Source organism: Herpailurus yagouaroundi, unplaced genomic scaffold, assembly GCF_014898765.1.
Source record: "Herpailurus yagouaroundi ecotype Mexico unplaced genomic scaffold, PumYag 162, whole genome shotgun sequence".
NCBI lineage: Eukaryota > Metazoa > Chordata > Mammalia > Carnivora > Felidae > Herpailurus > Herpailurus yagouaroundi.
In genome coordinates this window covers 44,098,280-44,110,816 of record NW_024412403.1, presented here as the reverse complement: position 1 = coordinate 44,110,816, position 12,537 = coordinate 44,098,280, and positions in this window count along the sequence as shown.

Here is a 12,537-nt window from a genome sequence, read left to right as displayed (position 1 = left end):
CCTGGACTCGTGTGCATTGTATGAAAATCACGGAGCAGTTTTGACACCTTACTAGCTCAAAAGCAAAATGCTTGAAACATAATATAGCATTTTATCTATTGTCTCATTATAGCAATCTAATTTATGAAAGCTAGAATGTCCTCTTGTTTTCATTTCATGGCTTCCATTTATTTTCTCCTGACTAAATGACAAGGTTTTGTCCCTAAATCATGATAAGTAACTATAAAACTTCAGTTTTTCCCTGATTTTACTGGTCATTTCTATTTAAAAAAAAAAGTTAACAGTAATTATCCAAGTAGACCTGGTCTAATCCTGGACTATATTTAATATGTTTAAAGCAAGTTAATATAAAAATACATTATGATATTTTTGATGTTCAGTTTTTGTTTTTAAACTTTTTTAAAAAGTTTATTTAATTTTTGAGAGAGAGTGCGAGCAGAGAAGGGGCAAAGAGAGAGAAAAAGAGAGGGAATCCCAAGCAGGCTCCACACTGTCAGCATGGAGCCAGATGTGGGGTTTGAACCCATGAAACTGTGAGATCATGACCTGAGCTAAAACCAAGAGTCGTATGCTTAACCGACTGAGCATTCAGGCACCCCTTGTGATGCCCAGTTTACATCTCAGTAAGGTCACCATAGAGTAGGACATAGGCTTTCAACCAGGAAATCCAGAATCTTACAGTTTCCTTCATCTAGTGATGGTCAGGTTCTAGAGAATGTGTTTCTGCTACTGAAAATCACATGAAATTGAACTGTTTCATAGCAAATTTATTCATAAGCCTGGGTCAAGAATCACTTTGTTACGTACTTACACACCCCTCTGTTAGCTCTATTCAGGAAGTAAATTCATACGTCAGCTGATTGCTTTAAACATGAAGCAAACACAACTGCAGATTTTCAACCATGATTTTAAAACACGAAACAAAAGAAAAACACTGCAATAGTCATTTGCCATTAGAAAAAACTTAGCATTTGAATTTTGCTGCATAAAGAATAAACCATTTTCTTTCTTCACTCTTTTCATAGAATCTATGAGCTTCCAACCTTCAGAAAGCCATGATTAAATATTACGGCACCTCATTTATTTTATTTTATTTCCTAATTTCTTTTATTCCCGAATTTTTGCATGTACTCTCTGTCCCAATTTTAATCAACAGTTCTTAGAGTTTCTTGAATAAACTTTAAGCCTCTTGTGTTACTTTCAGTTAGATTCAATTTTCTCCTGCCTGACCTACTGCATTCACCTTTCACTCTTTTTAGATGCCATGCAGATGGCCTCTTGCCTTTCAACATCTATAACATTTTTTCTCCAACCTCTCTATCTGTTTCTTGGCAGCATCATGATATATTTGGACTTAGAATGAGGTACATGAGTAATTTTTCAGCAAGTTAGAGATCTTGAATATGTTTTTTATTTATTTTGCAAAACACACTTATTGCTTTTTTGGCAGACATAGGAAAGTTCCTACAAAATAACTGTTGTTTACCTCCTATGCTTTTATGAGGCATATTTACCCTAAAATATTAATATCTATGACATAGTCTGACTTCATTTTTTACTATTTGACAGCTGATGGCCTCCCAGCCCCACCTCGCCTCTCTCCTTGCTATGGTCTGAATGTTTGTGTTCCCTGAAATTCATTATGATGAAATTTTTAACCCCAAAGATGATGGCTTTAGGACGTGCTGCCATTAAGACATGCTAAAGTCATGAGAGCGGAGCCCTCAGGGATGGGATTAGTGCCATATAAAAGAAACCCCACTCAGCAACCTAGCTACTTCCATAATACAGGCAGACCCAGTGAGAAGCCGCCGCCTAAGAACCAGTAAGCAGGCACTCACTTGACCATGTGGGCACCTTACCTGGAACTTCCAGCCTCCGGAACTGTGGGAAGTAAGTTCCTGTTGTTTATAACCCACCCGGTCTGTGGCGCTTTGTTACAGCAGCTCAAATGAACCAAGACACCCTTCTACCTCAGGTCTGGGTGAGCTGATACGAAAGCCCATGAGCTCCCTGTTTTGCCTCCGAAAAGAAATTCAAACCTGACAACGCCTGGCTGACTAGTGGGAACTTCTCCCAGGTGTACTCTCTCTCCGAACTCACTCTCTGGCTCACTCAGCTGGGACCATCTTGAACCTGCCATGCTCTCCCCAGGTTTCCCTTGTAGGAGTAACAAATTATCTTGCCGCGTGGAGTATCATCAGACTCAACATTCAACTTGTTAATTGGGAAGGAGCCTACCTCCATGGGTGACTACAAAATACTTAAAAAGCTGTGCCATTTCCCTGTGTTTAAATGGCAATGCTAAATCACAAAAGTAGAAAGTCCCAAGTACCTGAAAAAGCAGAAGTCGTTCGTCTCGCAAGGTTACCCAAGAAGGGCTATGAATTCACCTAAAACAGATCTCATTGTCCAGATTTCCTGTCATTTTAGCACTTGAGATATAAATTTAAAAGCATGGCCATGTACACATGTTGGGTGTGAACTTTTGAAGTGAGCCAAGAAAAGTATGTAGATATATTATTCTACGTGAAACAAATCCACATTTAGATTTGTAATAGTAACCACATGAATGAACTACACATGCTATCACCTACTCCCCGTTTTACAGAAAAAGAAGACTCATAAATGGATTTAAATAAATCTATAACTGAATTACCAAAAGAGTTCAAATAATTGACTAGGTAGGTTACTGTCAGAAATTATTGAGGTTTTGAAAAAGTTATTGAGAAAGATAAAATTTAATTTATCAGATATACAAAAGCCTAGAAATTTCTAAATTTTGTGTTTTTTTTAATTTCTAAATCTTGGATGTGAAATTATACATCTGCATAGTTTTATATGAGAATTCATTAAAATAGGATCCATAGTGAAATATTTTTCTTATTTTTGTTGTGATTAGATGTATAAATTTATATAATTGACGTAAATCTTTCATGTGTTAGTTTCTTCATTTAAAAGGTATTAAAATCTATAGGACAGTTTTATATTGAAAATAAATTAAAATAATATAGTCGTTTTTTATGACTTGTCATGTGAAGATCTACATAATTGATACTTCTAACCGATTTCCCCCCTTCCATATTGACTAAAACTATTCTGTTCTGTTTTAAATAAACTTGTAAATGGATTTTGATCTACTTTTTATTTTCCATTTAAAATTACATCTGGGGTGGGGGACACCTTGGTGGCTCAGTTGGTTAAGTGTCCGACTCTTGCTTTGGGCTCAGGTCATGATCTCATGGTTTGTGAGTTCGAGCCCACATCAGGCTCCATGCTGACAGTGAGAAGCCTGCTTGAGATTCTCTCTTCTTCTCTCTCTGCCCCTTCCCTGCTTTTGCTCTCTGTCTCTCCCTCTCCTTCAAAATAAATAAATAAAAACCTTAAAAATTTAAAATTACATCGGGGAAATATGTTAACCAATTAGAATTTAAATAAAAACTTGAAATAATTAAATAGGTAAAATTACATCTGGGACATTGACTTTTATATCAAAATTTGTTTCACAGATTCTACCTTTACAATAATTCATACAGTTTTAAAATTTGATAGTCAAATTGGTGCCTGGTATAATTCTGTGATGGAATTGCAATTTACTCATTGGCTGTACAGGGAACAGGTTTGTGTATTGATTCTAGATCCGTATTTACACAGGTTAAAAAAAAATCACATTACACACTTGTTAAAAGTCCTAAAATAAAACTCACACCAAGCAAAGAATGAATACTATTTTTAACAAAAAGAGAAAGAAAAATATAGAATCAATAAGATAAATGCTATACTTCCCTATCATTACTTTTTGTTGTACTTTGGAAGATGACTCTCCATCCAATAGAATTCTTTGTTGTGTCACCAATTAGTTTATTTTCCGAAACCTTCAATGACTTTGACTCCGTTCTAGGGCCTCCAGCCAACAGTAACAAACAAACAAACAAAAAATGTTTAATCTGTTACTTTTTCACTGTTGAGGTAGGGAATTGTTTCTTTAGCTCCTTTATTTTATCTTTATCAGATTTAAAAAAAAAAAATGTTAAGACCAAGCTGTCTGGGTAGTTGAATTTTAGACCTGCACCTGGTACTCACTAGCTTTATTGCTCAGAAGCTTCAGATTGTTGTCACTTGCATAAAGAATGCCAAACTAGATTTTTATCTAGAGACTCCTTCATCTTTAAAATTCTATGTATAGAGTCTTCATTATTTCTCCTCTACTCATGCATGTCAGATTATAATCTTTCTCTAAGGGGTAGAAAGAAGGAAGTAGAAACTATATGCAGCATTTTTTTTTCTGTTAAATCTTGCACTTTCTCTAAAGAAAGACATTGGGAAATGTTATCTTTTCTCTCATTTATGAATTGACCATGTTAGCTAAAACTTGTTGTATTCTAAATCCTCATATACAATGTATCTTTGCTTTTTTCAATGATTAGCAACAACTTTAAACAGAAGTCTTATTCAGGTTCAAAGATGTTAATGATTTACCAGAGAAGGGAGATTTTGTTAAGAAATTTGCAAAGAGCATATTTTTAGAATCAGTTGGTGTCACCACACCATCTCACTGCGTTTCTTCTTATTGATTATATGTGAGACAATGTAACATAATTCATAAAAGTGATTAAGATATTCTCATACTCTTATGGATAAGGTAAATATGTTTTGTCTGGTTGCTTGTTTTTTGTTTGGTTGGTTGGTTGTTTTTCAGCTCTAGAGCAGATAATCTATGAGTTAAAATATTGGTTTTGTTGCATAGAACATCCAGGCCTTCAGAAGAGCCACCGGTTTACCCAGAGGGGTTAAAAAAAATAAACCTTTATGTTTAGAGAATTGAAAACAGTCAATATTAATGGTCAAGTTTGGATCTTTGAAAATTGAGAAAGGTTGGAGATCCTGAAAGTGATGAGGACCCAAAAGTGAGTGCCAGTGGGAGGTGACACCTCAAAGGGGAAAAGGAGGCACTTGGTGTAGTGATTGTACAGTTCATGAAGTTCCATGTGTCTCAGCTTTGCAGAGCCAGTGTGGAGATGATCATCTCGAAATGGATCATCCAGATCAGGGCAAGAAGGCACCATACTTCTAATACTACATATGTAAACGTAGATTCTCCACCGTTTTCCTAGGGCTACATAAGCCTCTGGTTCTGGTATTTCACAATGGATAGAGACAGATATCCTGTCAATGACAAATACTAGATTATTGCCAATATTGGTAAGGATTTCAAATAATTTAGAGGGCGTCAGGGTGCCTCCATCATTAAGCATCTGACTTCACTCAGCTCATGATCTCATGGTTTGTCAGTTTGAGTCCCACATTGGGTAAGCACAAGTTTTGCTTTGGGTGAGCTGGAGCCCAGCTTTGGGTGGGTTCTGCCTTTCTTATGCCCTCCATCTCTCTCTCTCTCAAAACTTAATTAATTAAGAATAAATTAGAATGATTTAAAATAATTTTTACCATGTGGCATTTACTGACATCCAATTGCTCTGTAGTAATTTATAGATTTTACACACACACACATACAGCATCACTTCCTCTGTTCCAGGAAGTGTAATAAACATGAGGGATACAACATTCAAGAGGACAGAATTCATGCAACTCTATTCCATTGAGAGAGATGGGGAGGGGGGATAAATTCAAATATAAAATAACCTCAGAAAGTGATAAATGTCATGAGAAAAATAAAACAAAGTCCTTTGACAAGTTATTCACTAGAGAAGATGAATAGGCCCTCAGAGGAGGTGCATGTAACCTGTGACCTGAATGATAAAAAGGCGTCAGCTTTAGGGATATCTAGTAATAATCAAGGAAGAAAAATAAGTGAATAAGGTCTGAGTGGGATCCTGTTCACATTTTAAGAATTGAATATATGCTAAAATGGCCCCAGGAATATTACCTCCCATCAGATTTCTCTTTCATTATAAGCTGCCTTAGGTTTCCTGGTTGGGTACAACTGATTTTAGACTTTTCACATGGGATTATGGTACCTCTCATTCCCTTTTTGCCTCAGGAGAGAGGGGCATATATCTTAAGGATTCCCTAGTAGCTTAAATCTGCAGGAGTTCATAAGGCATCAGGAAAAACGTCCACATTCTAGAAAATATCAGTAAAAAATCAGTAAAAATACATTTACAAGAGTGATATATTTAGTTAAAGAAGGGACAAATCTTTTCAAGATACATTTATGGTTAGCCACATACCAAATGTAATAGTACCATTAAACTTAAGTAAAATTCTTAAAACAACAACAAAATAAAAAAAAAAAAACAACTTTCATCCATTAAGGACCTTCCTTTCCATTACCTAAAATCTAAGCCACAGGAAAGAAGGGTAAAAATTACCATGAAACATAGCTTATTTGAATAGAGCCAGTGGAACAAGAGGCACCAAATTTTTCATTAATTATCAAAGTGTGTTACCAAGTAATGCTGAATTAATTGCTCCGCTCTTATTTTGGATATTTAATCACCTTTCTAAGGAAAACAACTGACAAAACATTTATCAATGTACCTTGAACATCCCTGTTCATGCATTTTTCTCATTTAGCTTCTCTAGATTATAAACATACCTATTTGCATTAAAATATCCCAAGAATTAGCTTTCCGTGCAAATAAGAACACGCTAGGAAATACACCAAGATTCCCATGTGTGAGCACTATTCTCTGATTTACTTATCCCTGTTTTCTCTAGTGCTGACTCCTTGGAATTACTAGATAATCAGGGTAGAGATTTCTCTCACATTAGTAAATGTAAAACTGATGTTTCTCTTAAGTGAAAGAATTTGTGAAATTTGCCAGCAGTCTCATCTCAAGTGTGCAACCCAGTGAAATATTTTTTTTTATTTTTAATTGTGGTAAAATAAATATAGCAAAAAAGTGACCATCTTAACCATTTTTAAGCATATGATTCAGTAATGTTAAAGACGTTTAAATTGTTGCACAGCCAGTCTCCAGAATATTTTCAACTTGCAAATCAAAACTTTATATTCATTAAACAACTCCTTCCTCTGGCCCCTGGCAACCATTGTTCTTTCTGTCTCTATGAATCTGACAGTTTTAGGTACTTCATATAAGTGAAATCACACAGGGCGTGTCTTTCTGTGACTGGTATATTTCAGTTAGCATTTTTTCTGATGGTTCATACATGCTGTAGCATGTGTCAGATTTTGGGTTTTTTTAAGCTGAATAATATTCCGTTGTATGTATATACTACATTTTACTTATCCATTTGTGCACTGATGGACACCTGGGTGGCCACCACCTTTTGTCTATTGTGAATAATGCTGCTATAAACATAGAAACTCACGTCTCTTCAAGACCCTGCTTTCAATTCTTTTGGGTATATACCCGAAAGTGAAATTGCTAGGTTACATGATACTACTATTTTTAATTTTTTGAGGAACTACCATGCTGTTTTCCATTTTTATCCCTACCAAAATTGCACAAGATTCCGATTTCTACACATTTTTGACAACATTTGTTATTTCTATTGTTATCTGTAGTCATCCTAATGGATGTGATGTGATATCTCATTGTGATTTTGATTTGTATTTCACTAATTATTAGTGATGTTGAGTATCTTTTCATGTACTTATTGGTCATTTGTATGTCTTGTTAGGAGAAATGTTTATTCAGAAATGTTTATTCAAATCTTTTACTCATTATTTAATTGGGTTGTTTTGTGTTGCTGACTTTTATATACTATGGATACTAACCCCTTATCATGTTATTAGATTTATAACCTTAACAGGTAAATGATTTACAAATATTCTCTTTCAATGGGTTGCCTATTCAACCTGTTAGTTGTATTCTTAACGCACAGAAGTTTTAAATTTTGATGTAGTCTACTTTATCAATTTTTTTCTTGCCTGTGCTTTTGCTGTCATAGCCAAGAAATCATTATAAAGCCTTTCCCTGTTCTTTGTTTCCTATGAGTTTTATAGTTTTAGATCTTATGTTTAGTTTTTTTTTTTAATTTTAATTCCAATATAGTTAGTGTACGATATTATATTAGTTTCTGGTGTGTAATATAGTGATTCAACAATTCCATACATCATCCAGGGCTCATTATAAGTGCACTCCTTAATCCCCATCACCCATTTCACTCATCATCCCACCCACCTCCCCTCTGATGATCTTCTCTATACTTACAAGTCTGTTGCTTGGTTTCTCTCTCTCTCTCTCTCTCTCTCTCTCGATATATATATATCTCACCTCTTCTTCTTTTTTAAAATGTTTATTTATTTATTTATTTTGAGAGAAAGAGAGCATGAGCAGGGAAAGGGCAGAGACAGAGAATCTCAAGCAGGCTCTGTGCTGACAGCACAGAGATTGACATGCGGCTCAATCTCCCAAACAGTGAGATCATGACCTGAGCCAAAATCAAGAGTTGGACACTCAACCAACTGAGCAACCCAGGCACTCCCACCTCTTCTTTATCTACTCATCTGTTGGACACTTGGGCTGCTTTCATAATTTCACTATTATGAATAATGCTACTATAAACAGAGGGGAGCAAGTATCCCTCTGAATTAGTGTTTTGTATTTTTGGGGTAAATCCCCAGAAGTGCAATTACTGCACAGAATAATACTATTTTTAACTTTCTGAGAAACCTCCATAATGTTTTCCAGAGTGGCTGCACCAGTTTGCATTCAGACCAATAGTGTATAAGTGTTCCTATTTCTCCACATCCTCATCAATACTTGTTGTTTCTTATGTTTTTTTTTTTATTTTATCATTGTAATAGGTGTGAAGTGATATATAATCAGTTTCAACAAAACTGATAAACTTCTAGCTAGACTCATCAAAAAGAGACAGAGAAAGAGAGAGAGAGAGAGAGAAAGGACTCAAAATCACAAATGAAAGAGGAGAAATAACAACCAACACCACAGAAATACAAACAATTGTAAGAGAATACTCTGACAAACTATATGTCAACAAATTAGACAACCTAGAAGAAATAGATAAATTCCTAGAAACATATAACCTATAAAAACTGAATCAGGAAGAAATAGAAAATTCAAACAGACATTATGAGCAAGGAGACTAAATAAATAATTTAAAAACTTCCAACAAACAAAAGTGCAGGACCGGCTGGCTTCTTAGGTGAATTCTACCAAACATTTAAAGAAGAGTTAATACCTATTCTCCTCAAACTATTCCAAAAAATAGAAGAGAAAAAACTTCCAAATTCATTCTATGGAGCATGCATTAGCCTGATACTAAAATCATATAAAGACACCACAAAAAAGAGAAATACAGGTCAATGTAGCTGATGAACATAGGTGTAAAACTGCTTGAAAAATACTAGCAAACTAAATCCAACAATACATTTAAAGAAATTATTCACTATGATCAAGTGGGATTTATTCCTGAGTTGCAAAGGTGGTTTGATATTCACTAAGCAAACCACATTATCTATAACATCAATAAGAGAAAGGATAAAAGACGTATGATGATTTCAATAAATGCAGAGAAAGAATTTGACAAATTAAAGCATCCATTTGTTATAAAATCCCTCAACAAATTAGTTTTACAGGGAACATACCTCAACATAATAAAGGGCATGTATGAAAAACGCACAGCAAACATCATACTCAACTTTCCCCTAAGGTCAGGAACTAAACAAGGATGTCCACTCTCCCACTTTTATTCAACATAATACTGGCAGTCCTAGCTATGACCATCACACAACAAAAAAGAATAAAAGGCGTCCAAATTGGTTAGGAAGAAGTAAAACTTTCACTATTTGCACATGATATGACACTATCATATGCAAACCTGATAGACTCCACCAAAAAGAAATTACCAGAAATGTTGAGATTTTTGATACATTTTTAATTTATTTTGTATATAATGTAAGGTAAGGGTCCAACTTCATTTTTTTTTTTTTTTGCATGTGAAGATCCAGTTTACCCAACACTATTTGTTGAAGTTTTTTTCTCCATTGAGTAGTCTCAGCACTCTCGTTCAAAATCACTTGACCAAATATGCAGGTGAAATACTTTAAACTACATATAAATTATATTTTGGTCTCAGGTAACGTGTATTACCCTGATTAATGTGTTCAAATAATGCCAAAATCTAAATAATGAAAAGTGAGGCTTACAACTTTAAAAAAAAATATTAGTCAAAACTGAACATCTTAAAGTGATACTTTTTTCCCCAAAATACATTTTTTTAACGTTTATTTATTTTTGAGACAGAGAGAGACAGAGCATGAACGGGGGAGGGGCAGAGAGAGAGAGGGAGACACAGAATCGGAAGCAGGCTCCAGGCTCTGAGCCATCAGCCCACAGCCCGACGCGGGCTCGAGCTCACGGACCGTGAGATCGTGACCTGAGCAGAAGTCGGAGGCTTAACCGACTGAGCCACCCAGGCGCCCCATCTAGTGTTTCTGAAGCTTAAAGTCAATGTCATGTCTTAAAGATTAATTGAAAGACTGAATCCATTGAAAATGGGAATCATGTACCTGAATGACCGAAGAAATATTACCTCTGTAAAATATTTGTTGGGGGTAACCAAATAAAAATAAAACGAAATATTACTTTCCATGTCTCTATCACAAGTGGTTCTGACACACTACTAGGGTATCCTGAGGATCCCGAAGGCTGCTGTCTCAGCTGCCTGCTGTGTAGAGGCACGTGTCTTCACTATCAGCAACCGATTACAGGCTCAACCCGCACATCTTTCAGAAAAGCACTATCCTTGCCCCACTCCGTTTCAGCATATTAGCCAATTATCTGACACCCCCTCATCTAACGTACAAACACACTTATGATAAACTAACAATACACAGGTGGGATTCAGGGTGGAGCTGGTAGAATCTGAGTCATCTGCAAGCGTCCAAGAGGTGGTGTTTTGAGAGGAAACCACAGTGAACGGCAGAGAGGCAGGCTCCATGTGGCATCCATCTGAAGGGAATGTTGAAACTACCAAATTCAGGAAATATATAAAGCCCTGTGTTGGGAGAGGCCATCAGGAAGACATGGTCACCAGTTGTCCCTCAGGTTGGACCCAGGAAATTGAAGGTTCCTCACTCCTTCCCTGGTTCTTGGAATGAGCATTCCACTTGCCTTCTGGGCTCCAAAGATACAGCCTTGAGATAGTAAAGTGATGATGAGACTATCTGGACAATGTCTGTGACTGAACCTAGTTAAAGGCCTCTATGTAAACTTTTAAGATTATGGCAGCTAGATTTGGAGAGCTACTTGTCCTGTGGTCACCCAAGTAAGGTCCCTTCCTTATTAAAACTGCCCCCTATCAATCTAAAGTGGTCTGCATCTTTCTTCAGTCTCCTCTGCTGGTTTCAGATTACATCCAGAAAGCTCCCAAGGTTGTGAAGCAACACCCTGGTATCCCACACTAGAACAGGGAAATGAAAAAAACTAAAATTCATCCAGTGTATCAGACAGTGTTAAAGGATGCCTAGGACCTTGCTATACTTGTGAAGTAAACCAGGAATGATTAATGGACTGGAACATAGTTTTAGGAAAGTGAAAATTAGGGAGAGAGAGGAAGAGAGAGAGAGAGAGAAAAGGGAGAGAGAGAATGAGAATAAGAAATGGAAGGTATACATTCCTTTACTTGTAGTAACACACACACACACACACACACACACACACATAGCACACACTGTTAGATAATAAGTGATAAGAAAAACTTAAAGCAACAAAGACCTAAATAACAGGGTGAGAAGAAAAGTTACCTTTTTAGGTAGGATGGTGGACAGGAAAGGGCTCACTGAGGAGGTAATATTTGACATAAGATCTGAAAAGAGGAGATGCATCCAGCCATGTGCTTAGCTGTATACTGGAGACAAGCGTTCCAGGTAAAGAAAATGACAAAGGGCAAAAACTCTGAAGCGGGGCATGTCTTGTTCAACCCAGGAAGAGTATGAAGGCCAATATGGCTGGAACAAAAGGAGCAAGGTGGGGAGTAGGAGACGAGTTTGGAGAGATAATGAACACTCATAGACAGCCCCTTTGAATATTTATGCTTGAGTGATGTAGGACACCGTTGTTGTTTCTGAGGGGAAAAGTAGGATAACAATCTATTTGAAATGTGTTACTCAGGCTGCATTGTTGAGAATAGGCTTAGTGGATCTGGCCAGTCATTTAACTATGGCTCCATAGTCCACGGTTGCATGCAGTTTGCTGTGGAGTTATAATGTCACAGACATTTTCAGAGATAGAGTCAACTTTCACTAATTTATTATGTGAGGCAAACAGAGAGAATAGGAATGAGAGTATGTCTGCAACTGTCTTCACAGATGACAAAAGAAGTCAGTCCAATATAAAATTCGGTTCAAAGGAAACATATGATCACCTCACAAGTCATATTTTTACCTAAAGCTTAGCATAATCTACACGGTAAAATGAGATTGAAAATGGTTGAATTCTAATTCACTTTCAGGGGAGATTTTCTGTCATTAAGCACTTTGCCGGCAATAAGATTTTGAATAAAAAGAGAAAAATTCAATTCATTTAAAAAAAAACATCAGAGGGTATAAAAATTCATAAACATGTGCAAAAAGACTTCTCTATCCTA